The following is a 26839-nucleotide window of genomic DNA, read 5'->3' as shown; positions in this document are numbered from 1 at the left end:
GGGAGTTAGAAAACCAAACAAGGCAAAAAAAAAAAAATTTCAACAGCATGCCACAGAAAGGTAAGATCTCTCTCTCTCTCTCTCCCTTTCTCTCTCTCTCCCTCTCTCCCTCTCTCTCTCCCCCTCTCACTCTCTCTCGCTCTCTCTGTCTTTCTCCTCTCTCTCTCTCTCTGTTAAAACTTATCGACAGCAGTTTAAAGTCAGTTAGATACCAGATTAAGGGACATTTGAAGTGTACAGAAGTGTGTCATTTGATGTTGAATTAAGAAAGAAAAAAAGAAAGAAAGAAAGAAAGAAAGAAAGAAAGAAAGAAAGAAAGAAAGAAAGAAAAAGGATCGAGATAAGAGAGAAGTTGAATTTATTACTTTGATTTTATTTCAAGTGATAACGACCTCCATTAATATCAGTATTAGTATTTGGCAATCAAATGTAACGCATAACAAAATCTGGATTGTAAATGTAACCACTCTTCAAAATGTTAAACGTTCGAAATTAATGACGTTGACAATTTTATATTGACACAAATATAACAAACAAAGACAACATGTTCGACATTTCAATCTTTTTTTAGTGACATTTCTACCAGCAGTATCGCCAAAACAACAATAAAAACCGAAACGAACAAGGAAATAGGTATTTGTTTAGCAGCAAATAGACTTTAACTGACAATTCAAATCAAATACAGAAAGTGGACTCTATACGCTATTTAGTATTTAATTTATTTGTTTTTATCCACAAGGGACATCTGAGCATTAGATTAATTTTAATTGAATTTACGCCTAATCGTTTGATTTGACGAAGAAAACTCAGAAAACTCATGAACTGATAAATAACGTCATCGCGGAAACTAAAACGCAACGTAACATAAATCATAAATCAATGTCTCCTTGATTTTAATTTGAGATTAATGGAGATGGTCTTATTTTTATTACATTTTTACAAGTTTATTATTATTTTCTACTAAATCCTTCAGCATAATTGATGTGTATTGAAAAAGCTGTAAAAATCATTAATTACGATGCAGAGACGAACTTTCCTGTGAATTGATGACCTAATCAAAGCGGTTGTTAATTAATGTTTTAATTAAATCGGGGCCAATTAACCGCATGGTTAGTCTGGTCAGAATCAGATGATGTGGCGCAATCTGAGGCTCCATATGTTGAGCTGAGAGAAAAGCCCGCACCTGATCCACACAAACAACCACACTGGCATCAGATCACATGTCTCACACACACACACAGTCAACACACATTCTCAGATGTATGTGAATGACAGATTCCTCGCCAGGTCACAAATATTATCTAAAAAAAACGAATTGATTAAAGATGATTACCTATTACTTATTATTTATATGCATTATCGCTGCTAATAATAATGATAATAAAAGGTTTGTAAAGGTTCTGGGATAAGGAATTCCTCATTCATGGCGACTCAAAGACATAAATGTTCTACTTCAGTCTCTCTTGTGTTCACGTCCCTCTGTGTCTGTCTATTTGTCTCCCTCACTGTCCCTTTCTCAAACTTTAAATAGTCATCAGTGCTTTCTGCTGGGCTCTTTTATTGGACTGGTAATGGTCAGATTGGGCTCCTGCTGGCCTTTTGTGCTGCTGCCTTTCATACAGCCCAAACTAACGAGGCAGCACCGCCACGAACACGAACAAACCTACTGACACAGAAAGAGTCCAGGGGACAGCAGCGCCCCTCCACCCCTCTCTCTCCCTCTCTTTATGTGTGTGTGTGTGTGTGTCATTATATGGGCTTGTTAAATGAAGGGAAGTGGATTAAAGCTACAAAGAGTCGAGGTTAGCGCGTTACAAGCTCTGAGGACTTTGAATGTCTTGTCTATGTAAAATGTCCACATGCTCATGACAGGCTGGACACACTCACACACACTCTTACCAAGGAAAGTAGATCTGAGGCAACTGGAGCTGCTGGTGAAGGCCCGAAGACGTTTCACTTCCAAAAGGCTTCTTCCCTTCTGGCAGAAGGGAAAAAGCCTTTCGGATGAGCTCGGATTTACTTTCCTTGGATATCCTGACCTGATGACTGAGAACCTTCACACACATCTGTATTTAATTATCTTCAAAAGTGATCATTCATTACATCTTCCAGCTATTTGAAGTCATGTGTCATTGTTACACATTGGGTGAGACTCAGACATTTGAGGCATTTTACCATTGAATTCTTTGATCTTTTACCCAAATTGTTCTTAGAAAAAAATGTTTTGCCCCTAAAAATTTTCAGTTCAATATCAGTGCAAATTTACTTCATTTTAAGAAAGAATAGTAACATATATACATATAATAATAATTATAACAATAATTAACCATCTATTAGAAATTGTACAACAACCTAGAAAAGTGATGAAGATTATGATGATGGTGAAGATAATTCAATTGCTCTGTCCCTATATGTAACCTTTATTTAGTTATGTAATAATGTATTTATTTGATGGTGTTTATTCATAAGCTTTGAGTTTTATATTGACTTTCATCTTGATGCTGTGCTGCCATATAGGCCACCTAACATTACACTTTGCTGGATCACTACAATGATTGTTGTCTCTCTATCCAGATTACAGGTGTGGAACAAGCTGGGAGAGCAGCGTGGCTTCCATGATGCAAAACAGTGAGTTCTTATTAAGTTGTATTTAATTTGATTCAAAAAACACAGAAGACAACAACAAATGAGTGAATATGCTGTAAACTTCACTCTACTCATACAATATAAGAAACAAGACCAGTAACAACATAAAGCAGCTAAAGGAAAAACACAAAAAACGAATAAGAAATTAAATAAACAAGTCAGATTGAGAGATGGGAAGAAAATCAGATATAGATTAGTTATCAGTTGCTATTTAAGTTGCACTGAATGAATGTGTGTTGTAGTTGCAGAGGGGCACATTGGTGAGATTCTTCACCTGGAATATTATCTGAAATTTTAATTGAAATATGAACCTATATGTGTTTATTTATTTGCTAAATCCTATTTTTAATCCTATGCTATTCAGAACAAATGATACCTAGAATTAGACTCAGATTAGTTCTGGCTAAGGTGTGAATTTACGGTGCAGTTTCATTTTTACCTCCACAACGGAAGTAATGTTTTTACTTTTATCTGTCCATTGCTTTGATTGTTTATATTGAAAAGTACAGTTTCTTTTGACAATACCACATTTAAGTCCTATTGTTTTCATGTCCTCTTCTCTGGTCGTGCTGTTGTTACTGATTTAGCCTGACAGAGAGAAAAAAAGACACTGAGGCGCATTTAGTCTGACCTTGTTGGAGGTATTTGCTTGAACGACCTTGTAGGTTATTATATCCTATTTTGATTAAAATTGTGGTGTTGTATACTGTATGTAATATACAACATGAAATATGAGATATAGAATATATAAAAGACATATAAAGGAAAGGATGTAAAAGCATGAGTAAATGAAATGGTTGCGTTTGAAGTAAATGTGTGTGTGTGTGTGTGTGTGTGTTTGTGTGTGTGTGTGTGTGTGTGTGTGTGTGTGTGTGTGTGTGTGTGTGTGTGTGTGTGTTAGTATTGAGGGATAGGAGAATTTCAAGCAGAACATCCATCCATCCATCCATTCTCTATACCCACTTTCCCTGTTCAGGGTCACGGGGGTCTGGTTTCTATCCCAGTGGTCATTGGACGGCTGGATAGGTCAGCAGTATTTTGCATTAAAGATGCAAGACATCATGATTGACACGCTAGTATCTCCTGCAATTTCAAAGGTCTGTGACAGTAGGGAGCCTTTGGCACATTTGTCTGGTTCATTTGATTTAATAGAAGCATTAACTGATGTTTGCTGCTTCGGCCCAGCTTGTAGCAAAGCTTCTTGTCATTTATTAATGTGCTTTTGAGAGGTTTATCAATCTGCAATATGCTTTGCTGGGCCATTAACAGACAAAAGACAATTGCGTTTAAATCCCTGCTTAACCTGCACAGTGTCACAGCACAGAGAGTTCACAAAGGATTTCACACCAGCACACTATGAGCACCTATGAGCCATACGTACACACACACACACACACACACACACACACACACACACACACACACACACACCTCACACACACACACACACACACACACACACACACACACACACACACACACACACACACACACACACACATAAATACACACACACCCAAACTTACATACAAACACACTCGCACATTATGTTTATAAATGTTATTGTACATATGAGTAACTATGGGCTGTAGTGTGAGTATAGAGCAGGATATTTCCTCTTTGGTGAGCAATGACTTGTTTCTTCTGCCAGGGTGTGAGCACTGAGCCTGGAAGTTTCCTTGAATCCCAGTCACAGTGTTCAGGTAGATTGTCACAGGCCAAGTAGCACTGCATTAGGCGACACCTCTTGTTTGAGTGTAACACAAATGCCTTGGTATGAGCATCCCCTTTGAGTTTCACTACACTTGACACAGGCATAAGTATCATGGAAAACTCTGTTAGGAATTCCTGTTGCCAATAGGTTGGGCCATGCCTATCAGTGACTACATTGGTGTTGTCAGGCCTGAGCTTTGAGCATGCATACAAATGTTCAGCCCTATAAGATGTATTGTAAAAGACAGCAAGACAGCACCATAAGTCCTGTTTACTTTGTGCTCACGCCCACCAAGCTTGATATATTTGGATTATCAACACGCTGAACATGTTTCTGCTGTAGTCAATTGAAATTGATTTTATAAACTGTTCATGTTGAAAGTAATTTCTGCACCGCTGCTAACGTAACATCACACCATGCGTTGTTATTTGGCCTTTTTATATTTTCTGTTGACTTTGACAGTCACTTATGAGTGAGCTGAATGCCGAACTATGTTCTTATTCAGGACACACGGAGACCCGTGGCCTAAGAGAAAGAAGAGAAGAGACAGGAAGAGGGAGAGAGATTGTTTGACATTGAGATTTGATTAAAATTTTAGTTATTCTTGTGTTACTCAAATTGCACTCATTTTACTGCGAGATGTTGGGCTGAAGTTTGCACAATTATTCCTTCTGAAAGTGATTTTATTTTTGTTGTTGGATTTCTAATTGCTCATTGCACTTGACCATTTTTGCTTGAATTGAAAAAGCACTTGCTTTCATTTTATTTAGGAGAGATTTGATGTTGGGCTGTAAAATTTGTAGATTATCAGCTTAGAACAGGCAAAATCAGAAAATATTACTACTACTGTAGATTAATCGTTAAAAGAAATACTCGCTAGGTGCAGCCCTAATTGTAATATTGCTATAAATAGTAAGTGTGGAAGTGAAGTACCATTAGTGTAATTATCATGTGTACTGTGCTTCATCAATTTCATATTCAAGAAACTAATTTGAGATGATTTCAGCTCTGTGACATGGCGTGTTATCCTGTTGGACGTAGCCATCAGAAGATGAGTACACTGTGGTCATAAAGGGATGGACATGGGCAGCAACAATACTCACGGCTGTGGCATTTAATTAGTACTAAGGGACCCAACTTGTGCCAAGAAAATAAACCCCACATCATTACATCGCGCCAAATTCTGACCCTATTATCTGAATGTCGCAGCAGAAATCGAGACTCATCAGACCAGGCAACATTTTTCCAATCTTCTATTGTCCAATTTTGGTGAGCCCATGCAAATTGGAGCCTCAGTTTTCAGTTCGCCCTGGTGTGGTCTTCTGCTGTTGTAGCTCATCTGCTTGAAGATACGATGTGTTGTGTGTTCAGAGATGGTTTTCTGCATGCCTTGGTTGTAACAACTGGTTATCTGAGTTACTCTTTCTATCATCTCGAACCAGTCTGGCCATTCTCCTCTGACCTTTGGCACCAAGACATTTTCTTCCAGAGAACTGCCGCTCACTGGATATTTTCTCTTTTTTGGACCATTCTCTTTGAACCCAAGAGATGATTGTTTGAGAAAATCTCATTAGATCAGCAGTTTCTAAAATACTCAGACCAGCCCGTCTGGCACCAACAACCCTGCCAACTTCGGAGTCACTTAAAATCACCTTGCTTTCCCATTCTGATGCTCGGTTTGAAATCCAGCTGGTCATCTTGACCATGTCAACATGCTTAAATGCATTGAGTTGCTGCTATGTGATAGGCTGATTAGATATTTGCGTTAAGGAGCAGTAGAACAGGTGTACCTAATAAGTATACATATATACTGACTCTCTCTCTTCACTGTCTCTCTACACAGGCCACAGTGGGGTGAATCAGCTAGGCGGGGTCTTTGTGAACGGGAGACCTTTACCGGATTCTACAAGACAAAAGATCGTGGAGCTGGCACACAGTGGAGCTCGGCCCTGTGACATCTCCAGAATACTGCAGGTCAATTGTTAACTCCACAAAGGAGGTTATGTTTTCATTCGGTGTTGGTTTGTTTATTTAAATATTAGTAGGATTAATTCAAAGGTCATTTAACGATTTTGTAAAAGTTGGTGGGTAGGTTGGGCATGGCATGGCATGGGAAGAACCCAACATTTTTTGTGGTGGTCATGATCTGGATTTAGATTGGTGTGATGCCGCCTGGTCCTTCTGCTGCGTCGCCTAATTGTTTAACACTGTATCCCAGTCCGGGGATTTGGAATATGTCAACGCCTGCTGAGAGTCCACAACATCACTGACAATGCCAAAACATTTGAGACAGTGTGTAAAATGCAAATTAAAAAACAGAACCGGTGAAAGTTATCCCGCTCATTCAAATTTGATGCCTACAAAACAGTACTGAAAGTTTGAGACAGGGGCATGTTTACCACTGTGTTTCATAAACTTTTCTTGAAATAATCAGCCGCCATGTCGGAAGTGAGGGTACTATTTGTTCCAGTTTGGAGATTGTAGTTTATTCCCCATTCTTGCTTGATTTAAGACTTCAGCTACTCAAGAGTCTGGCATCTACGCTGCACTGCTGAAGCTTCACACTGTCTCGCTGAAATGAGCAGGGGCAGGCCTGAAAAACACATGTTGGTCCAACGTGCACATGTATTCTTCAGCCTTAATGATGACTTAGCAATGTGCAAGTTACCTATACCATGGGCACTAACAAACCCCCATACCATGATATGACACAGATACAGGCTTTTGAACTTGTGTTTTTCCTGAGAACACTATGGTTTATTCCCAAAAACAATGGTTGTCTCTCCTCAGACCACAAGACATTAGCCCATTAGAGATAAGCTTGAGCCCATAGAACTCTGCAGTTTTTCTGGATGTTGTTGATTTATGCCTTCCTCTTTGTGTAGTACTTAACTTTTTTCAAAGCATTCCAGAGCCCATAAGTATTCGGCTCCTTATTTCAATTAAACCTAGGACACCAAGAGGGCACAGTAAAGTGTTTCTTTTGCTAGATTTTTAAATAAATATATTTAATGTTATTCAATTGAATTTCAATACATTTACCAGCCTGTATTCCTGGTATGCTACTGATACTGTGGAAAAACAAGGGAATTCACTACAACAGGATTTCCATGTAGAAAGTTAAAGTTGTCAGATTGATATTTTTCCTCGTTGTAATTCTCTGGAATTGATTTTAACCAACACATTATATGTCCTTCCAGTTCTGCTTTGCACAGCATATCTTCTCAAAGCAGCCCCAATTCAGTCATTACATATAAAGGCAGTTCAACACATAGAATGAAATAATGTCTCAGTAAACCGTTCCCACATTCCCTGTCCTTTTCTCTGGTAGGACTAATCAATTCAGATCATGTGTGAATGATGAACCTGATCAAAAGCTATATTGCAGTGATGAAAACCTTTTTATATGTTTCGTCTTTGTGCCCAGGTCTCTAATGGCTGCGTAAGCAAGATCTTGGGCCGATATTATGAGACAGGTTCAATCCGACCCCGAGCCATCGGAGGGAGTAAACCCAGGGTGGCAACTCCAGATGTGGTGGGCAAGGTCGCTCAGTACAAGAGAGAGTGTCCATCCATCTTTGCCTGGGAGATCAGAGACCGGCTGCTGGCTGAAGGAGTCTGCTCCAGTGACAACATACCCAGTGTAACTTTGCTTCTTATGTTATTATGGGTCCAAGCATCAGTGGTGCTGGAACCTTCATTGTTTTTGCCCAGGTTTTTATAATCTTTAGGGGTCAAAGCACCAGCAATGCTGGCCAAGCATTTTGGCAGCCTCGCAAATAAAAAAACAAACTCACACTTGTCTCTCTGACAAAAGTGTTAGGTCTTGTAGTACAGAAAAATGATTGTTGATCCAGAACATCTTGTTTTAAATCATTAAATCTAAGATGGCATTGACAAAATGGTTGAGACACTAGATTTAATACTTGGTAACTATCAAGGTTTTTGGAGATGAACTGGTAGCATTGAGATTGCCCATCTTTCTGATACTGGTCCTATGCCGACATGCCATGGTTTGTGGTTCATGTCAGGGTGCTTGGAATCATTTATATTTGCTATACAAGTATAGTTATTATTATTTTTGCTTCTGTCTAACATGGCATAAAACTGATTCTGCAGTTGACACACAAATTTGAAAATTGGAGGGTAGCTAAAGGAGGAAGACCTCTAACCACACATAAAAAAATATTCTTAACAACCATGAGGCGGCCCTATAATGAAGCAAACCAAGTAATGGTTTATAACTTGCTAGCCATGAGACACATATCGAGCTACATCTACTGGTATTGTCAATGGGCAAAGGCCCTAAGGTGCGCTGTCCCTCAATATTAGCTCTGCAGCCAGAACCAATTAAACATAATGAAATGAAATTTGAAGGTGGATTGTTGTATGTGAAAGTATGGCCAAATTTCCGATAACAGTAGTTTACTTTCATATTTCTGGTCAATGATAGAGGTGTCCTACTGCATAGAGGATGGAGGAAAGAACCTTCAAAAATAAATAGCTAGTGGAAATATATGCCTCTAAAATATGATTTAATGTTTTTGGAGTTGAGATGAATTGATCTTCCAGTTGAACCAGTTACATTTTGGAAAATGCATCAGTTACAATTTATGTCAGCCTGTCTATGTTATTTTATTTTGAAGCCACTACTCGGCTGTCGGCCAATCATTGTTAGTGTATAGCAAAGGACTGGATCTGTAAGTTACAAGTTTAGCCCTGACTTTGTGTAGAAAATAGCCCTTGTTGAGAAGGCCGACATTCTCAGTCATGTGATAAAGATCAGCTACTGTTTTTATCATTATTACATATAGTATAGACAAGATTGATTGGCAGCCTGACCTATATGTTCCTATCCATGTATACATTGGTTTCTGTAACCTTTTGGAATTCTTAAAGGATTGTTTAAGTGTTATAGAAGGGCTCAGTAAAGGAGAGTTACATTCTCTCTCTCTATGGTCTATGATGTACTTTTCAGATTTCAACATAGTACATTTTGGATACTTTATGCACTTTACAACTACAAAATTAAGTTGAATAAATAAATAGATAAATAAACATGTGAGTGATTGTGAAGTAATTGTTTCAATTACTTATTATTTAGCTTCTGCATGATGTGATATATCCTTTCTTGCAGGTAGCATACAATTAGTGACATTGATATTGCACACCTTAATGTGAATTATCACATGGTTATTGTGTCATCCAATTATTGCTTCTTATTGTATTATTAATTATTGCTATTGTTATTGCTGTGCAGTATAAGCTCGCACACATGATACCATGACCTCACATTCACATATGTATGATTGCACATAGTGATACGTGTGCATTTCACTCATGCGTTTGCGGGCGCGCTCTTACCTGATTGTGTAAGGGTGCTTGGACCCCTTCACACTTTGCTGCAAGTCTAGTTAGTTGGTCCATGCAAAAACATTGCTGGAAGCCTACTGTCAGACTTTAGGACTTGAGACTTACTTGACTTACTTGACTTACTTGACTGACATTGATATTGACATTCATTGACTCGACTGGACTTTGACTCGGTATTCCTGACTTGAGATTTGACTTGAGACAGATGACTTGAAAGGACTTAATTTTATACACCTGTGGCAATGGGAATGAATGAAACGCATCTTCAATGATTAATTGGTGTGTCCCAATACTTTTTTTCTATATAGTGTATATCAATCATTTCAAAGTGATTGTGTAGGATCACCCCCACTGTTGAATTTCCTTACACCAGAAAAGTTGAGTTGCCCACTGTCAGTCAAGATAACTTAACTTAAATAGTAGTAATACAGTAATGAGGGAAACTGCCAATCTGTACCCTGTAAGTCCTTCTTATAATGCCTATGTCTACTGCATTGGCTCATTCAGTTGTTTGAGACACCTGAAAACTTACTGGACCAACATGACAGAGATGCGATTAATGACTCCGAAATTGACACAGAGCGGGTGCTTAGGGAATTTGATTTGCTGTTCATTTGGTGTCTCCTGTCAGTAAGCATTTGGTAGCTTAGGACATTGTACAGTAGCTTCTTCAGAGTCAACAAATTACTCATAGTCACGTTTTTGATGCAACGTTTGAATCTTCTATTCAAACTTCTCAACCATTTGCTCACACTCCATGCGGCTTAATGATTTTGCTGAGTTTGGACACATTTTTACTAGATTTTAGTTCACTAGTTTGTTCTTGAAACCATTCAGCGCTGCTCTTCTTCCAGATCATGACAGCCTTCTTACAGGCTAACCAATATGTTAACTGTCTTTTTACAGGTGTCATCAATAAACCGAGTGCTGAGGAACCTGGCCAGTGATAAGCAACAAACGGTTACTGTTGGCACAGAAGGCATGTTTGACAAGATCAAGATGCTCAACGGACAAAGTTCATGGGGTCGTTCAGGCTGGTACACAGGGACTGCACTTACTAACACTGGTAAGAGACTGTTGTTGCTACTACTGCTATTACAAGATTACTGTTACTACTACCACTACTATACTACAACATGGGGTAACTTGTACTAAATCTTCACAGACTTGTCACTTAAAAATGTGTGATTATCTTCTGGAACTGAAAAAACAGAAGACAGGGGTCCTGTCTTGGAGTGTAGGTTTTGCAAGGGAATGAGATAAGTGTCCAACTAGGTGAAGGGGGTGATGACACTAGTCCACAAGTGTGTGTAATGATCAACAGGTTAGTTCTGTTTGACACTGCTTATCCAAGAGTCTGAGTGAGTAATCAGTGATGGTTATTTCACATTTATTTATAGGAAACAAGAAATATATGAATTAGACTCTCCTCGCTCCCGGGTGTTGAGGAGGGAGGTTTGAATTGCCAATTGTTTGTTATTATTTGATTGTCATTATTTGAATATGATATCAGAAAGCCGAAGCCTTAGTGCAAGGCCAAAAAAAACATCTGTTTTGTGGCCTTAGCAGTAGGATTAATCAGATGAATCAGGTAAAGTCCTTGTTTGTGGCAATAGGACTCATGACACACACAGCATATTTCTCAAAATAGTTGTAATACATCCAAAAGGCAGAGGTATCAGGTGGTGAGGGAATGGAAAGTGAGGTGGGGGAGAAGAAGCGTTGCTGGCTCCAGCAGAGTCTCCAGCACATCACACCCTTCTGGTGAACCTGGCAGTGGCCATGTGCTGACTGAGGCAGTTCCTGCAAACACAAAGAGACACCAATTCAAGCTTTTAACAATGTTACTGCTGTCTGTCACAATGATACCTGTGACACAAGCTGGCAGTTTGATAGGGCTTTTTTCATTCAGCCTGATGGTTGTTCTCATGACACAATTTCTTAATAGATTCCTTGGGTCTATTCAATGCATTCATATAGGCCATGCCCATGTACACTGAACTAGATTTCCTACCATTTTGAATTTCTTTTTTTTTCACAATTCCTCCTTCACATTTAAAACTTTTGTCACAACCTTTCAGAGACAGATCACAAATGAATCTTTTGATATTCCTGAGACAGAAAGCTTCAACATCTGACATTATAGAGTCAGGGTCATTTTCACATTCTGTTTGGGAATATGAACATATTCCATTAATTTTCCTTAAAATGTAGGTCAAAGGGTTGTATTTGCTCCATGGAAGAGGCACATACAGTATGTTGTTATACTCCAACAACAGTTCACAAGAGAATAAGCCACTCTGCCCCTGCTGAGTGCATCTTGTCTCATTTGTGTCTGTTTCTGCCTGACTGACTGTGACTCTGAGCAATGGCTTCATTCTGTTTTCCAGCCTCTGTCTGCTGGGGATAATGAATAATTAGACTAGCAGCACAAACAACACACGGCCTTCAGGGAGCTGGAGGCAACATCTGATCTGAAATATCACAGATCTCCACTGTATAGTGTCATGCACCTTTATTGACTTCAGGAATCATCAGGTTCTGGGTCTTCTTATTGCATCGTCTGAGTTACGGTCTTAAATTCTAGATGACTCAAAAGAAACCGTAACATATGAAGATGCCACACAAGGGTTAAGTTTAACATCAAATTGACAAAGTAAGCAAATGAAAAGACACACACACCCACACACACACCTGATTCTATATCCATCCTCCCTGAAGACCCAACTAGTTCCTCTGCACTGTTCACACATGCTTCAAAAAGATCAATCAACATACCAGGCCCCAAAAAACAGAAATCACCTGAATGACTACAGACCCATCGTCCTAACATATCATGAATACCTTTAATTGGAAAGTGCTGGCCCACCTTAAGGCCATCACACACACCCTCCTGGAACCAAGGCCCAACAGGTGTATGGATGAAATTATGAACATGGCCCGACACTTCCTCCTACAACACCTTGATCACCTGGGTACCTGAGCAAGGGTTCTATTTGTAGACCTATAGTCTGAGATTTCCCAGCTGACACATTTTCTGACCGACAGGGAACATACATCAAAAACCATCAGCCATGATCATCATGTCAAGAAGGCCCAACACTAAATGTACTTCCTGTGACAGCTGAAGAAAGTCAACCTGCCGACAGCGCTGTTGGTCCAATTCCACACAGCTATCATACACTGATTCTTGCCTTTTCTTTTCTATGTATAGATTGCCCTCTGACAGACAGAGAAGAAAACAGTCAAAACTCATCAGTGAGTTTCAATGGTACAGACTCTGAGGATACGCAGCTGAGGCTTCAGCTGAAGAGAAAGCTCCAGAGAAATAGAACATCCTTCACCCAGGAGCAGATAGAGGCTTTGGAGAAAGGTAACCACACCTTTGTTACTCTAAAATACAACACACAACTGCACCTTTACAAAACGCCATTGTTGGATCTCAATCCGTTAACTAAAACATCGCCATATCAGTGTTGCCATATGACTCATACTCTGGCTGTCACATTACATTACGAGCATTTGGCAGACGCTTTTATCCAAAGCGACTTACATTACATTACCACCCTACGCAGAGGGGGGAGCAATTGAGGGTTCGGTGCCTTGCTCAGGGGCACCTTGGCAGGGACTCGAAGCGGCGACCCTCCAGTTCCCAAGCGGAAGCTCTACCCACTGAGCTACTGCCTCCCCCTGCCTGGTTCACATAATGAATGTGTTGGCTGTTGTTCTTATACTATCAGCCTTACTAAGCGCAACATAGACCAGGTTGGAGCCCTAGAGAAATTTTGCTTTTATACGCGTATGGACTTCTCTCAAAAGCTGTGAAAATGCGACTGTGGACGCATATCATTTTCACACCTAAACAGAGTTTTCCAAGGTATTCATCAGATTAGAATGGATGTCACCTCACACTCTTCTTCACTTGAAATTGCCATTTTGCAAGAACATAGTCTTGTGGTCCCTCAAGACTATGCAGAGTAGTTTAGAGATCACTAGCAACACAGCAATGAGTTGAGAAGGGTCGAGAAGCAAACTAGTGCTGTCTTGAAAAAACTTCAGCCGCCACAAAATCACCATGACGTTAACGATGTTGTTTAATTTTACACCAGCAACTCTGTCTTTTGGAATCATGAGCTAACAATGCGTTAACGATGCTTTTGTTTCAGAATTTGAAAGAACCCACTATCCAGATGTGTTCGCACGAGAACGACTTGCAGCCAAAATAGACCTACCAGAGGCACGAATACAGGTAGGCTGTGTGTGTCTATGTATGTGTGTTTCTTTGCCTTTTGTGTACGGGTAGCCAGCTGAGGCAAAGCGAAAACCACAAACAGTGCAGGCCTCTTGCACAGAGAGACAGACTGCGAGATGGCAGACACACAGTTCTTACTTTTATTAAAATAAAAAAAAATTCTTTAAATAAACGTAAATATTTTATTTTATTATAGAATTATGGATTCCTTTGCAGATTTGACATTCCCATTATGGTTTTATGGCAAAGACGCAGCATATAGCATACCTACTGGCCCAATCAAGAGATTTTGATTGTAGTCGCCATGCCTCAGTCAGACTGTAGCCGGCTCACACATTTTCTTTGTCAAATTTATGACCTTAGTAAGCTTTGATCTTTTCCTGTTGGTTTGTGCAGGTTTGGTTTTCCAACAGACGAGCAAAGTGGAGAAGAGAGGAGAAGCTGAGAAATCAACGTCGGCAGGCAAGCAGCTCCTCCAGCCATATTCCCATCGGCAGCAGCTTTAGTCCCAGCGTTTATCAGCCGCTACCACAGTCTACTGCTCCTGGTACTAACCACAACACCATTATACATATGAATTTATACTAGGGCTGCACACGATGAAGAAAAATTGTGATTAGTCAGATGATGCAATAATGATATTTGATACGATAAATCAATCATTTGCCTCTGAAATTGTAGCTACAACTCCAAACTTCCATTCACAAACAAACACATTTAGACTCACATTATTGCTTGGTTGGGTAATTTCATTTACCTTACCTTAGAAGCAAATACATCAATAAATGAAAGAGGCCAGTTGTGTGTTAGCTAATTCTCTTTTCTGTGGTTTTGTTGTCTTCAGGATCGATGTTGGGCCGATCAGATTCAGTTCTTTCCAGCAGCTACAGCCTATCAGCCATGCCAAGCTTCAATATGGCTGCCAGCCTGCCTATGCAAGTAAGATTATTATAAAGGACAGCAGAAGAACAAAATACCATATACAAGACCTGTATTGTACAGATAATTCCAAGGGAAGGTTTTGAATATGGACTCAAAGAACCTCAATGGACGCATTGAATGGGTCAGCTAACATGTTAAACAACATGCTATGTTAGGTACGAGGGGCTTCAGGAAACACTCACAAGTTAATAAACTTTTGCCTTTGGGAAACTCACCCGTCTGTACCATCATTTTAAATCTTCCAAATGCATGTTTCTTTTCCTCCATTTGGCTTCATCCTCCATCTTTTAAGTTACTCAAGGCACATCTCGTTTAAAGATTCAAGATTGAAGAAGATAAAGCCGTCAGCACAGGAACATGAAGTTCAATTTATCATTGATCACCTAAAATAAAAACTTGTGAGTGGAGCTTAGGTTAAATGAACCACCATGCTAACTGATACCTATCCATAAGCACACAATCTTTATTTTTTATAATTCTCACCACCCAGGCACAAATTCCCACACAGCCCCAAGAGTTTGGTCTGTGAGCGGCTTGAATCCAGCATGCTGGATGATGACGTCATCATGAGATGAAGGCTCTCCAACCCACTCCTATGGAGGCCGCCTATCCAGAAGGTTTTCTATCCTGTCATTAAATTAATTGCTTGCACCTGGTATCCCAATTACCTGAGAGCACACCTGAGAACATGGAATACAAGGTGCAAGCAATTGATGTAATGGCAGGAAAGAGAAGCTGCTGGGTAGGGGTCCACCTCCTAGGACTGGGTCGGAGATTGGAGATTGTAGTGTGTGGGTCAGATTTGGGCCACCTTGAGTCCTGCAGTAAAGATACATGTGATGACACGCAGCAACAGTCTGACTGACTCAGGAGACACATTTACCATTTACAACGCAATATATAAATAAAAAGTTGTATTTGTTCAGAAAAATTTAGACAAATCAAAAGCTCTTTGATCAAATTGTACAAAACTCAACTCAAATTTTTTTTATGACATTAACCACTTCATTCAAAGTTTGTGTTTGATGATACCCTTATTTGTAACGTCTTTGTTTTTTCTTCTATGCATCTTCTTCTTTGTGATTTTACGTATTATGGTAATATTCATTTATATTTCCAGACATCAAGTCAGACCTCTTATTCCTGCATGCTGCCCACCAACCCCACTGTAAATGGCAGAAGTTATGAGACGTACACGCCCCCACACCTGCAGCCACATATCAACAACCAATCAATGACGTCTTCTGCAGTGTCGTCAACAGGTAACAACTTACTCTTGTCCTTACTTTGTCTTTCAACCCCCCTAACACTGTTGGTGTCACTGTTGTGCCTTGAATGTACCTGGGGAAAATGCAGCATATGTACCACATTAAGCAGAGTGTACTTAACCATTTAGAGTTTTTGTAAATTAAATTAATTTTACATTAAAATTACATTGTTACTATTAATATTAGATTTGAGCAAACTGGTCTGAGTGGAGCTGAGAAAATAAAAGAATGCTGACAGGTACCTGTCCATCAAGCAAACACATTCAGAAACATTCTTAATCATTATTTCTTCATAACAGAACAATTATTCTCACTACCTAGACATAAATTTCCACACAGCCAAAAGAGTTCGCCTGTGGGCTGCTGTATGATGTCAGTGCAGTCCATCAGTACAATCCATCATGTGACGATGTATATGGATTGCATATGTAGAGACATTTTTAATCTTTTTTTTGTATATAAAATCGATTATACCTTTTGCAAAATATTTGAATAGGGTTTTAAAAAATCACTTTGAGGTTGCAGCTTCAATGTATTCTTTATTTTATTCTTTTCAGGTCTGATTTCTCCTGGTGTCTCAGTTCCAGTGCAAGTTCCGGGAAGTGAAGCGAACATGTCACAGTACTGGCCACGCCTTCAGTGATGTCATTTCTGCTCCCGCTCAGGCTGAAGTGATGAGCCACATGACTCTAAACGTCACTGAATGTGTGACCAACCCCTGAATGTCACATCTTATTGAGTGAATCATTGATGAATTTTCTGAATTTATTTTTATTCTGCAACACATCTGTTGAGCAAAATGACCAGCAGGGCATGTGGAGTTTTGTGAATTTAAGATCACTGCATTGGAAGACTTAACGGGCTCTGTCATATCTTTTAAATCAAAGTGCACTGCCACTGCACCTTTGGTACTTTGTTGGCTGTGGTACGCAGTACAAGTGGGAACAAGACCTGTTCAAGAGATTTAATTATATCATATATTATCAGTGGACGTTTTAGGAGTTGATTACTGACATTTGGTAAAGCAGCCGTGTCTCCTGAGATGAAGATGTCTTAAAGTGATGGTTTGGAATTACTACTTGCAGGTATAATTGATCCTTCAGGTTGGACCTCTCAATTCCTTTCTGTCATGAAAAATGTGGTTGCAAAAGTGTTGTTTCAAATGCAAAGGGAGGTCACACCAATACATTAAAATGTATTGATTTTTTTTAAAAATGTTCATTATTTTTGAAAGCATCCTTATTTTACTGAATTTTAAGTTTAATTTTAAGCTTTCACATGGCTTTAACAAAATGATCATGTTTACCATCCAGGTAATTGTTTCTATCCTGTAAGTAATTTTATTTTCCAATCACACAATGAAATTTAACAAATACCATTACAATGTGATTCTGCTCTTTCACATCATTCTGCTCATCACTGTGCTAAAAGATACCTCACAGGCACCTGTTGGATGATGAGACAGAGTATTTCAAGAGGGTAGTTTTACTTGTCTACAACCTTTATGATCAGATTTATGGCATAAACAGAAAAACTGTCGGAATCATAAGCAGCTAGTCTGACGTACATGAAGCACAGATGTCTGTGATTGTTGTGTAACAGCCAAACTGGTGTTTGTACAGTATTGAATAAAGTTCACCAGAGGATCTGCTTCGTCAAACTGATGATGGAATGGGATGCTTCCCCCTGCTGGCTACATTGATAAGTAATGTTGAAAAAACAGAAAAGCCTCATATGTCATTATTTTTACTGTGACTTCCTGTCATCTTCACTTTCAGAATAAAACAGAATAAGTCTGGATAAGAATAGCCTTCTTACTGTGCATATAGTTGTTTGTACTGGTCATTTGGATTCGTGTGTATTTTAAGAAAAATGTGGGTACACCTCAAACATTGGATAAAATAGCACAGTTGCGCCACTGAAATGCTGTGAGCAGGCGGGCGGCAGGTGTTGTTGGTGTTGATCATCTTTCACACCAAAATCGTGCTGCCCTGCTGGATTGCCACTGATACTTTCCTATGTCAGGGGTTTGTAATTCAGTTCCATGTGTCAGAAAGCACTAAACATTTTCTAGGAAGGAAGAACTAGGTAGACAAGGAAAAAACTCCCCAAACCCCTGAAAATTCAAATTAAATTAAAATAGGCAACCTTAGTAGTATTATTAATGTAGTTCATGACCTAGGTATTTCGAAATATGCTTACTGTGAGTAACAGAGTGCGATGACTTTTGCCCCTCCCAGCCTAAACATATTCCGTATCAAACACATTAACACATGCTTGAGTGCACGTGGGAATACACACACACTGGGCCAGATGGGCAAATTGCAACCTGATGAGGGTATCGTTGTGCGTTTGGGATTGGCGTAAATCTAACATATAATTTACTAAGGTTGCAGCAAATTACCCCGTCGGCAAATGGCCCGGCCTACTAATTACCCTTAACGTGTGAATGAGAGTTTAAAAGACGCAGTTGAATTGTGGAATCTGTCAATCATGGGGCTGTCAGCACGAAATACTAATCAATGAAGTAACAAACTGATTTTACAGGGACAGCATTCAACTTCAGCTGCTAAAACACAAATTTGGATGTCTATTACTCGTAAAATCAATGCAATAGGAGGAGGAAATGAAGCAAAGATGGCATTACATAAAAACACTTGGCCACATTTGTGATTCTGTGCATTGTATGTTATCACTGACTACTTGCACATTCATGGCATATATCTGTGTTTTCGATTTGGACAAGACGTCTATGAGTACAATCCATGGCTCCAATAACTTTGGGAAAATTGGATGTCAAAGTACTCCTGTGTAGTGTGTCGAATGTCTTCATTGGATGTGGGGAAATTGATCTCAATGTGTGTGGGGAACAGCAGCAACTGTTCTTCAGAGGCAGTAACATTTTGACCCTTGCTAATTGCGTCACTCTTTAGTAAAATCAATAGAATTCCTTATGAACAACACTTGTTCACAAAATATCCCCACAATGTGATGATAGGCTTCCGACCATAAGGTGATGGTCACAGGTCATCTGCAAAGCATTTCAAATCATGTCTGTGAAGGTTCTCGGTCAACCAGCTCATGTTATCCAAGCAAAGTTGATTATCAGGCAACTGGACTTGGTAGTAAAGACTTGATGACCTTTTGCCTCTCATCTCTGGATGACCTCTGGAGAATTCAGTGGACTTTGCTGGGAGCGACTCCTGAAGAAAACATGCACCTTGCTCAACAGGATCCTGCAGGGATGGTGACATGGTGAAGGTACAGGTGAGACAAACAAGACAAACGCACAGGCAGGAAGTGATGTTTACAGAGGGGAGAACAACAACGACTCTGGAAACGACACAGGATCATGACATACACTGTATACTGTACTGGCATTTTCACCAGCAGATGTTTCAGTACACGTTATATCTGCTTTCCATTCTACAGTAGAGTTGTTCCGCTGAGAGGTGCTGGTACTGCTGTTTAAGAGTGTAAGAAGGCTATGTGTGTGTGTCTGGATTTTAAGATTTGTATGGATCGGAGTCACCTCACTGATGGGTGAGCCTCAAAGAGTGTGTGGCCAGGGTGAAAGAGGTCATATAGGATCTTGCGGCGTTAGTTTCCTGGTCCTGGGTGTGAATAAAATGTCTATTGGGGTGAGGTGGCAGCTGATGGGTTTCTCAGATGAGCACATGATGCGCCGCAGCCTGCCGATGCTAAACCAGACGCGATGGAGGAAGGGAGTATGGACTCAATGATGGCAGTGAGGAGGATTGTTGTCGAATTGTTGTTGAGTGAATGTGTTTTAAAGCTGCTGAAATCTCTGTGTAATAAGTTAATAAGGTTCAACTGCATCGTTCTGAAATGTTAAGAGCGATTATACTTGATTAATTTAGGAACAAGTTAACAAATAAAATCATTCCTCAATGCATATTCCTTTATATATACTCCTACAGTGAGATCTGAAATTGTAATTTAAGCAACGTTTACAAAAATGTTGTTGAAGTGTACTAAAATAATCAGATCACATCTAATTGAATAGTGCTGGAATTTAAAGATTTCTAACCCAATGAAAAGGATCATAATCAAGACAAATTGCCGTGGGGGCTCAGATTTAAACCCCTCCTTGTCATACACACTCACAGATTCACAAAATATGACACACACAATATTTCGTACAATACAAATTGAGAAATGAGGCACCGGTGAATAGAAAAGAACTCTATTCAACGTCTTCCCTGACCTCTCTTATTCATTCCTTCAGCCTGTCATTTCTTCCTGTCTTCCCTTGGCCAGCGGGTGGCTGCAAAATGAGGATGGGGTCAACCTTTCCTCATTTACCTAACAAAGAGAGAGACAGGCTGGGGTCGCAGAGATAGACAGAGAGATAGAGACAAATGACATAAAACTATCATTCCATTACATCTCGCACAATCCACATCATGTCAGCGCCTATCAGTTACTGTCATTATCAAACAGCTTTATGGTAACTCTAATGATTAAAGAGCACTTAGAGAGTGATAAGTGATGGTTCCCTGCCTTCCATCACAGAAAGCAGACCCATGGCAGGTTCATTGGGTTATTCCTGCTTATTATGGAGATATGTGAGTGTGTGCATGCTTGTGTGTGTGCGTGTGCGTGTGTGTGTTTAAAGCTGATGCTTCACTGAAAAAATCACTAGATTTAAGATTCACTGTATTGCCATCCATCAACAGGTACACAGTAGAACAAAAATTCCGTTGCTCCTAGCTCACCTTTAGAAACCATTAACAAAAGGGACAATATAATCAGAATAATACTAATAATATTGATAAACGGATTGCACAGATTGGTGAGGCCCTATTGTTTTTGCTCTGATATTATGGGTCCAAACACAGAGTCTTGGTTAATAACTTGCACATTTTTTAAGATTTTAAAGACTTATATCAACGCGTTCAGTCAATACAGCTGCATCTATTGACATCAGCCACGCCCATTACAGCCAAATCTTTCACAAATGTGCACATTTGTTATAAAATTGAAATTGTCCCTGGACTTTTGACTTTTTAATGTGTTTTTGTAATGTCTTGTTAAACAATTATTGAAAAAATGTTTTGAATTATGACTCTATATGTCAGCAATGTAGAACCTTTGTCTTGAAATGTACTTTAAAAAAAAAAATCATATCCGACTGATAGATTCCCATATAGGGACAAACACAAAACACAACTTCTCCTGTGTTCTACCCAAGAAACCTGGGGCTCATCTCTGCGTTGGAGGCTAGAGGACAGGACGACCATGCAGCACACTTCACAAGATGGCCTCAGTTCAGATCCCTCAAAATTTAAAATAAAATTCAATTAATTGCATTTAACACAAACAGAGGTGGGAGGAAGAGAAGTGTTGTGTCTGTTCATTTTGCATGTATACCTGCATAATGCTTGCATGCAACCTCGTCTATTGACATTGTTAACTCAGTCAAACTAAAGTCTTGACTGGGCTTTACAACTGGAATTCTTCACTTCCATGTTCTCACTCTTTCATCCCCAGCAGTAAATAGATGGCACCACCCTGCTGCCCTCTCAGGTAGCAGGCTGTGAGCTGAGTATACAATTGTTGAATGTGAGCCGCTAGCTGCACCAAAGCCACATTTAGCTGTGCTCAGGTCATATTGAGGTGTAGTGAGCCGTGATAGATGGTGGATTAAAGCGGTTGTATTCAGATGCACTGAGCTTGAATTGAGATGTTGTGAGCTACATTTAAAGGGTTGTGAAGCTGTATTGAGATGTATCAGAGCACAGCTAATTGAAACTGAGCAGCAGAGAATATTGTGTATTGTATAGAGAAGGGATTGTCAATGCTATACTGCAGCTACTGCATTGTGCTAAAAGGGGATCGTCCACACTATTGTGACTGAAGCAACAGTGAAAGAGAACATGTGTGTCCCCGCTCTGTTCCAGAAAGGCTCAGATAAAACTGCTTTACTCTGTGGCCATGGACAACTTTACATGTCTGATGCATGGCCCAGTGTGCCTTCTGTCTCTGGGTTTGATGTGGAGACTGGCCCAACCTTTTTTTATTTATTTTTTTCATCATTACTCACAGTGCTGCTCATTAGTTAATGCAACATGTCAAAGCTTGTTCATTGGTGGAGCCTTTAACCACTTCATTATTAAGACTAAGCCCTTAATTTAATGTAAAGATAAAAGAATACAATTAAAACATGAATAAGAGAATAAAAATCAACATGTATTTGATCAAAGCAAGATGCAAGGTTAACATCTTAAAAGTCAAAGTGTGTCATTGAACCCTCACACTAATGAAAAATTCAAATGACAAGATTCAAGATTTAAACATTTACAGAATTCCACTTGATTTTAAAGGATTCCAGTTGATTTTATACACACACAAGAAAATAAACCTTTAAATACATTTAGATTACCATAAATATAAATGTATTATAGAGCAGCATGGTGATTGACTGTATCTGTAAGATTCACCTTCACATCAAACTGAACAGTCAGTGTAACAATAAGCTGGTGACAGACACTCATCCACACATTCCATTTCATCTTTAAATCATTTCAAAATGACAACAGTGACAGCATCAAACTTAATCCCAGATGGTTGAAATGCAGCTGATTGACGAGAATAGGTACTTCCTGTTGCAGGACAGTATGGAACATGAGGTCAGAGGTCTTCCAAGTGGAGCGCACTTTACTTCAAAAAGAAAGTTGAATTTATTTCAGTAAATATATACATAATATCAGTATTATATTCAATAATTAAAAGTTCCAAAAAGTAATTCAGTGAAAATATCCAGAGCAAGGAGACATCTGCTTTGTCATGTCATCTGTTACGTTCTCCTCCTTCTCCTCCTCCTCCTCCTCCTTGTTGAAAGTTTGCTATGGAAAAACGCTCCAATAAACTAATAAATAATAAATAAGTTTCTAATATCAAAAATATCAATAAATAGTATATATTGAGAATTTTAAAGAAGATGTAGAAGAGCTGCATGATGATAATGATGAAGATAGGTAATCCAATTGTATTATAGAATATTAATAACAATTTCCGACAACAGATCCTTTTTATGCACAATGTGTTTGGCACGCACACACACACGTGCACGCTGTCATGCTGAATGAAGCATCACTTATGTATTTTATTAAAATATTCTAATAGATTATTAACATTAGCCTTATGCATACTTCCTCTCCAGGGGGAGGTGACGTCAACAAGTCACTGCTGCTTCAAGGCTTAACTAATCAAACCCAAATTTAATCAAACATTACACACACACACACACACACACACACACACACACACACAAACACAAACACACGCACACACACACACACATAATCACTCTCCCAGATAGTGTTTGTCATCATTTAGGTAGTGAGTACAGTTGTTTTCCTGTTGGTCCCTGGGGACCAAACTGACTCTGAGTGACCCCAAGAGACTCTGCCTCACACACACACACGCTGTAAACAACTCTCTTGTATATGTGTGTGTCTGTGTGTGTGTGTGTGTGTGCGTGTGTGTGTGCGCGTGTGTGTGTGTGTGTTCCCCCCAGGGTGTACATGTGGTTCTTGACAGACACTCACACCCTGGGGTTTCCATAGCGACAGGCATGTCATAACAGTTCCACAAACACACAGACACGCAGACACACACACACACACACACACACACACACACACACACACACACACACACACACACACACACACACACACACACACACACTTTATCTTGTTATTTCTTGTTGGACAAAAGAAAATAATTGACAAAACCAGATGTCACTCATTAGAGCTAATACTCCCACCAAGGCTGAACTAGCTGAGACAGACTCTGGTTCAGATAATTAAAAAAAAGGTATTTTTCTCGGGTGAAATCTTTCTTCTGCATTAGATCCAAATAAAGTACCATGATGAGGGGAACATGGAAACACCACACAGAAACACCAGAATCAAAACACTACTGGAGCCAAATCAGCAAAAATCCCTTCCACCAACAAAGGAACCACATGGAAACCTACCACCTGTCCAGGTAGGACCGTGCTGGCCAGTCCTCAGTTCTTAATTTCAAAATTGACCAAATGAAAAGAGCTCATGCTTCCACTGTGGTTGCATTCGAACTAATAAAAGTTTAAACTGCATGAATCCAACCGGTGATGGGCGGGTGTTGTGACTTTACATATGGATGAAGTCAGCATCTGCAGCGCCACCTATAGGAAAGATTAAGTCACATTTGGATGTCATTTGGATTCTTTTGACTTGAAACAGGGTTGTGCTCTGACATGCCTTGTGATTTACATGCACGGTCAGACAGTGTGTGTGTGTGTGTGTGTGTGTGTGTGTGTGTGTGTGTGTGTGTGTTACAACAAATATGAACATGCAATTGGCCTGTAACAGTGAATGAAGGCGCCTCTCACACGCCGACTATCTTCCTACAATCAGTCCTGCATTATTTCACACAGGTCAGGTTAAAAACTTTTGGATGATTGATTACAAACTATTGATAACAAAAAAAAAAAGGCTTTTTACTCCATAGGGTAAGCAAATGTTGGGTATGCTAACTAAACAGTTAATAAGGCAGAGAGGTTCTTCCACTCATTTTTAAACAGCTTTAATGTAATAACAAGTTAACAACATACTAATGAGGTGACAAGGTCTGGTCTCTCCAAGGTACAACCTGCTGCAGCCAATTAGAGAACACCCAGCGGGATACCCACACACACACACACACACACACACACACACACACACACTCACACACACACACACACACACAATCACACACACGCATTCTTCGGTCAGGTTATACTGATAAAGTGGATTTTCTTGATTTTATCGGAATGGAATTACAATAATAAGAGAGAGAGGTTTGAAATAAATATAAGCATTTTTTAACGTTAGGAGTTTATTAATTTGACAAAAAGTAGAAGAAGCCACCACATTTCCTTCAATTATTTAATTAATAATCTATTTATAAAATGAAATAAAGGTGTTTAGAGTTAGGTGCTTTCAAAGTCCTTCACTCTTCACAAGGTCATCACAACCTTTGACAGGCATCATCCTTATAGAGTCTATTAGCATCTGTCTGTCTGCCTGTCTGCCTGTCTGATTGTTTGCCTGTTTGTCTGTCTCTGCCCCAGTGTGCTGCTGTGTCCAAAACACAAACAAAGACAAAGAAAGGTCATCCTAATTCAAACAAGACAGTAGAAAGTCTCATTGTGTTTGCAATGTTTGTGAGTGAAAGAAGAAATGAATAGACGAACGAGAGGACCCCAAATGGATTAAAGTCAAAGTCAGGTCAGATTTATCTGTGTAACCAAGGGTTCCACGGACCCACAGCAACAGACAGATCCCAACCCAGCTCAGCCTAGACTTCTCTGGGAAGACAAGGAAAATCTTACGAAAATGTGAATGTATAAGGAAAAGGTAGAAACTTTGAGAGAGGCAAGTCAAAGAGAGATTCCCTGTCCATGAACAGCCAGAGGTGCACAGAGAGAGAGAGAGAGAGAGAGAGAGGGAGAGAGAGAGAGAGAGAGAGGTTGATTGGTGGGGGTCGAGCTGTTGGGCAGAAAGTGATCTATGATCTAAAGAGTTACAGCTGATGAGTTGGTGTCACATTAATATTCGACATCCTTTCATTTAAACATAACCTGTCTGAGTCTCTGAGTCTCTGTTAATCTGTCTCTGTCTCACTTTGTCTGTCTTTCTCTCTCTACCTTTCTGCATGTCACTCTGTACATGGATGGCTGTTGGATGGATGAAGAAATAATAGGGACAATCAGCCATTTTTTGCTGTCAGCTGCCTTGCAAGCTGCCTGTGTTTCTCTTGGAATGTGTGTGTGTGTAGGGTTGCGTGTGTGTGTGTGTGTGTGTGTGTGTGTGTGTGTGTGTGTCTGTTGAGGGGATAATAGCTCTGTCATCTAGGCCCCGGCGGCTCAACCCAGAGGCCCATATAATTTGTTGGGGCCAGAGGAGTTATTGCTCCATTTTTCTCTTTTGTTTTCTGTCTTTCTTTCATTTTCTTTCTCACCTGTTTCCTTTAATCTTGCTCCTATATTTTTAATTTTTTCATGCTTTCACTTGATTCCTCTTTCATTGCTTTCCTTCTGTCTACCTGTGTTTGTCTGTTGAGTACAACTGCCTTTTCCTTCTTTCATTTCTTTGATTTCTCTCTTCATCCCTCTGCTCTCTTCATTCAGTATCAATTCTTCTCAGCGTGTGTTTGAAACAGGAAGTGAAGTACCAGAGGCCATATGAGACATTATTCATACTTGCTCACAGACGCACTATCAAGATCACACACACACACCATCAAGATCAACTGGCACTGTGGACTGCCCTCTCTGAGAGCAGCTCCTTGGCAATATTGCTCTTCATCATAGGTAAAAAAAAAATCATTTTGTTACCTGGGTGGCCTCTATGCATGATGATGGTACATTCTTTTTGTAAAGAGAGTGAGAATGAGTGACATATTTTTATTTTTTCTTTACTGCTGGTGTTCAACATTTATTATTGTAATGTACCTTGATGTTGTTGTGAAAACTGTATGATTAAAAATACATTTTGGAGAAAATCTGCTCGCTTGATGCTTGTATAATGGAATATTCTACTGTAAACTTTAAACTTGCATCATTCATCACAATTCTGCTGTATAATC

The 26839-nt window shown here is 39.6% G+C and overlaps 1 pseudogene; it reads left to right on the top strand.

The window, feature by feature from the left end:
- Window positions 1-47: 47 nt before the first annotated feature.
- On the top strand, window positions 48-16838 carry LOC142991797 (paired box protein Pax-6-like; annotated as a pseudogene).
- The last annotated feature ends 10001 nt before the right edge of the window (window positions 16839-26839 follow it).

The sequence above is a fragment of the Genypterus blacodes genome, unplaced genomic scaffold, assembly GCF_046128005.1.
Source record: "Genypterus blacodes isolate CSIRO-AG114 ecotype Tasmania unplaced genomic scaffold, CSIRO-AGI_Gbla_v1 ptg000021l_1, whole genome shotgun sequence".
Lineage (NCBI taxonomy): Eukaryota > Metazoa > Chordata > Actinopteri > Ophidiiformes > Ophidiidae > Genypterus > Genypterus blacodes.
This window is presented reverse-complemented; position numbering and strand designations above follow the sequence as displayed.